General features: G+C 46.9%; 1 pseudogene across 1 annotated transcript; it reads left to right on the plus strand.

Moving 5' to 3' along the window:
* Nucleotides 1–362: 362 nt before the first annotated feature.
* Nucleotides 363–1620, plus strand: LOC117719356 (palmitoyltransferase ZDHHC3 pseudogene; annotated as a pseudogene). The gene has a single exon (XR_013103577.1). The product of XR_013103577.1 is annotated as a palmitoyltransferase ZDHHC3 pseudogene (transcript).
* The last annotated feature ends 3150 nt before the right edge of the window (nucleotides 1621–4770 follow it).

Genomic DNA, 4770 nt, shown 5'->3' on the forward strand with positions numbered 1-4770 from the left:
ACACCCCTTCTGAGGAGAGGCTCATATTCTCTCATCTAACATCCTGAGTCCTCCCCTGGGTAAACCTTCAGCCCAGAAAAAGAAGAGGCAGAAGCCCAGACTCTGGACCAGACAGCAGGTATGTAGTCCTCACCTGGTCTCTTCTGGTAAATTACTTCCTCTTTCCTCAGTTTCCCCAAAGCAAAGAGGTTCCAACAGGTCTGCTCAGAGTGAAGAAAGCAAAACCAAAGGGCCAGCACCTATAGGTGTCTCCTCATCCCAGCCTTCCCACAAACCCTGAGGGACACTAGGCCCTTTCTGTGTTCACAAACCTGTCTAAGGGAACATTCTAGAATGCTGCAAGGATCAGCCTGTCAGGGAGCTCTCCCAGTTCCTCCCTGGCTCTGCCCAGGGAGGCAGGAGCCAATTCCAGACAAGCTGAGCAGGAGAGAAAGGCCAAGCCATCTTCCTCTCTCTGGAGGACCCTCTCCTCTCTTGGGGGTTCCTCGGGGCCCTGGGTCTACCATCAGGATGCTAGCTCTTGAGCAAGCCTGAGAACTCTCAAAATGTTCTCGCAGGTCCAAAACCGCGGCACATCTGAGCACAGCGCCGGGCTAGAGACCCCGCTGCGGGCCCCCAGCCAACGCTGCTGGTTCATCCTTGATCCGTTTGGCATCCTGTGTGCCATGGGCGCGTGGGCGCTGGTGCTGAGCGGAGGATGGGTACTATTCCGGGACCTGCTTATACCATCTAACAACATGTTGTACATAGTGGCCAATGGTGTGGTCTTCCATCTGCTAGCCTCACTGGCACTCGTGTCACACCTACGGACTATGTTGACCGACCCAGGCTCTGTGCCCCTGGGTAACCCGCCTGGGCCTGACACAGTGTCCTACTGTCCCGACTGCCAGTCTGCCATACCAAAGAGAACTTACCACTGTACAGTGTGCAAGCGCTGCATCCGCAAGAACGACCACCACTGTCCCTGGATCAACAACTGCGTGGGTGAGGACAACCAGAAGTACTTCTTGCTTTTCACAATGTACCTTGGACTTACCTCGATCCACGTTCTGCTCCTGCTGGGCATCTCTGTCCTGTGCAGCTACGCCCGGGGAGAGTGGAATTCGAGCAGTGCTGTGTCCCCACCTGCCCCTATCTTTTTCCTCCTCCTGGTGTCATTGATGGGCTTCATCCTTGGCTTGGCGATGCTCTGTAGCCAATTGTGCACCATCTACACAGACAAAACTGCAACGGAGCTGCTGTATCATAACAGACACTCAAGGCACAGACGGTCCAAGTGTGCAAAGTTGAAGGCCGTTTGTGGCTCCCACATCTCTCTGGCCTGGTTCAGTCCTTTTCATTCCCCAGGACATTACAAAGTGAGTGAGCAGCACAATATGGCCTAAGTCATTCACGGGTGTCCAGAGCAAAGCACAGCGACACACAAACTTGAACAAGCCGGCTCCCTGAAGGAAACCAACATGGCAGAGTAAAAAAAGTAATATATCTCAGATTTTCTTGCTGGACAAAACAGGAGAGGAAAGTCAGTTGTTGGGGAAACCCAGAGGAAATTGAGCTCCCTGGGCCCTACTGTGGCTCTACCATGCTGTCAAATGGAAAACAATTAAACGCATCCCTGTGACTACCTGTCCTGAGTTGGTACCTACTCTTGTTTAATTCCAACTCTACACTCTGAAGTAATCACAAGACGATAACCTGCCTTCTGCAGTGAGCTCAGAGAGCATCATCTGTTTCTGAACGGTCTTTGCATGTCTCACAAGTCCAATCCCATTGCAATGGTAGTTTTTTTTTTTTTTTTTTCATTTTTTTTTCATATTGGTGGATTTGATTTTAATTAGGGTTTTTGCTTTGTGGTTTGTCAGTATACTCTAGCTTTGATTTCGAGTTTTTTTTTAATCTTTTTGTTACATTTATCTACTTATTTGGTGGATATACACATGTATAGTGCTCGTGTTGAGGTCAGAGGAACAGTTTGTGGAAGTCTGTTCTCTTCTATCAGGTGGATGCTGAGTATCACAGGGTTTATCAGGCATGAGGGCAAATCCCTTTGCCTGATGAACCATCTTGGTGGCCTGACAGTCTTTGATTGGCTTTATCTATTCATATTTTATTCAAGATCTCACTAGCCATTGGGGAATGACTGGGATATCTGGGGTTACACTTTTTGATCAAGCTGTACAGGATTGGCCAGAGGTTCCTTAGAACAGAGGGTAGAAATCACGAACTCTAACTTCTGTTTTAAGGTAAGGCTACAGGAGATCCCTCCTGTAAGACACAACAGGGGACTCCTAGTGCCTTAACCTGTTGTCTTAGTTGGTGTTTCCATTGTTGCAACAAAACACCATGATCTAAACTCGAGTTGGGGAGGAAAGGGTTTATTCAGCTTACACTTCCACATCGCTGTTCATCACCAAAGGAAGTCAGGACAGGAACTCACACAGAGCAGGAACCTGGAGGCAGGAGCTGATGCAGAAGCCATGGAGGGATGCTGCCTACTGGATTGTTTTCCATAGCTTGCTCAGCTTGCTTTCTTATAGAACCCAGGACCACCAACCCAAGGATGGCACCACCCACAATGGGCTGGGCCCTCCTCCATTGGTCACTAATTAAGAAAATTCCTTACAGCTGGATCTTATGGAGGCATTTTCTCAATTGAGGCTGCTTTCTCTCTGATGACTCTAGCTTGTGTCAAGTTGACATAAAACCAGCTGTTTACCTGCTCTGCCACCACAGGACACCTCTTGTGACTGAGGTACTATGTCAACACCAGGAATTCCATACTGATGACACCTACCAACCCTGAGCAGATGTCACCATGGTACAAACATGTGTACATGTAACTCTTGAGTGCTCAAGCATCTAGCACCACACTAGTGCAGACCCGCCCTTTTATAGGTACCCCTTCCCCATCACCTAAGACCTTCTGCATCTCTATGGTTTTATCATTTCAAAAACACTACATAAATGGAGTTATACAGCATGCCATTGTTCAAGGGTTTATTATTATTATTATTATTATTATTATTATTATTATTATTATTATCACATCACTATCATTATTATATTATTATTTATTGCATTGTCCTGAAGATTCAGCTAAGGTTTGTCTATGTTAGTAGTTGTCTTTTATTGATAAGTATGATCAGTAGTTTGGATCTACTGCGGGATTCGGCCAGTTTGGACCTGTTATCAATAAGGCTGCTATGAACATTGTGTGGCAGTTGTGTGACTGTACATTTCCATTTCTCTGTCACAGACACTCAAGGTTGCACAGAATGGGACACGTTTAAATCCTGCAGCACCTGTTTCCTGTGCCATTCACACCTTATGTCACTGCCACCAGGGATGAGGGACATGTCTTTCCCCACCCTCTCAGCCTTTGACGATAATACCAGACATTTCATTTCACCATTCTCGGCTGTGTGGTGATACCTCGTGTGGTTTTCATTCTCTTCTGGCTGATGGGGTGCACCCTCTTCTCCTGTGCCTGTTTTCTATCCTTACACCTCTTCAGAAAAGTGCCTCTGTGGCTTCTGCCTGTTCTCTAATCGGTTTCTTGGGTATTTCTCTGTGATTTACACAAGGCCCACCACGGCCTCTGAGCTCATTCACTCCAGCCTGTGTGCTGATGGACTGTCTCTCTCCCACGGGCTCCCTTTGGCACAGTATCAGACTCACTCAGATCTGAAAGGGTCTGTTTCTGGTTTCTCTAGCCTCTCAGTGATCTCTGCACACAGCCCCCTATTTTAGTAACTGGCTGTGGCTGTTGTAGCATCAAGTGGGATGGTTCCTTCAGCTTTCCTTCCAAGAGTGTTGTAACTCTTTTTCATCTTTTTCATTTACATGTTAGAGTAAGAGTTCTAAGTTTAGCTAAGTAAAGAGCTCTACAGGGAGTGTTGATAGCGTTGAGAGCTGAGGCTGAACTAAATACCTCAATTCTGCTTTGAACTTAACATTCCTGTGGGAGACAAATGCAGGGATGAAGGGAGAGATGGCTAACCTGATGGTCCACGTTCCATCCCTAAGACCTACATAAAGGCTGAATGCATAACAGCTAGCATGTGGAATCCCTATTGAGCTGGGGGTAGAGACAAGAAAAGTGTCTAAATGCAGAAGTGCTTGGCCGGCTACCCCAAAGCTTGCAGTGCGGGAGAAACAGGAGAGACTGCACCTCAATAACATGTGAGGAGAAAGCTAACTCCCAAAAGGTTGTCCCCTGACTTCCACATGTCCATTATGACATGTATGCCCATGCACTTAGTGGCTAAGAGCACTCGTTCTCACAGAGGACCTGGGTTCAATTCCCACCATCTTCATGACAGTTCACAATTGTCCATTAACTCCAGTTCTAGGATGCACATGACACACATACATGCATGTGACCAAAACACTCCTACACATAAAATAAAAAAAAAATTGTTTTGAAAGTCACAGCAAGCAACAAAATAATTAGCTAACGGTGGCTGTGCACTCCTTAAACCCCAACTATTGGAAGGCAGAGACAGCTAGGTCTCTTGAGTATGAGGCCAGCCTGGTCTGCAGAGTGGGCTCAAAACAGCCATGGTTACATATGATACAGACTCTGTCTCAAAGTAGTAATGACAACAACAATAATGATACAATAAATAAAATCAAAAATAAATGATGAGGAGAGAGGGAGAGGGGTGGAATCTTGCTGGATTTCAGAGGAGACAGACACTGGAGCTACACTGAGTCTTCCTCTCCACTGCCCGGTGTGCTGCTCTGTTTATTTCTGGGTTTGGGGGCTCC

Source organism: Arvicanthis niloticus, chromosome 13 (genome assembly GCF_011762505.2).
Source record: "Arvicanthis niloticus isolate mArvNil1 chromosome 13, mArvNil1.pat.X, whole genome shotgun sequence".
Taxonomy (NCBI): Eukaryota; Metazoa; Chordata; class Mammalia; order Rodentia; family Muridae; genus Arvicanthis; species Arvicanthis niloticus.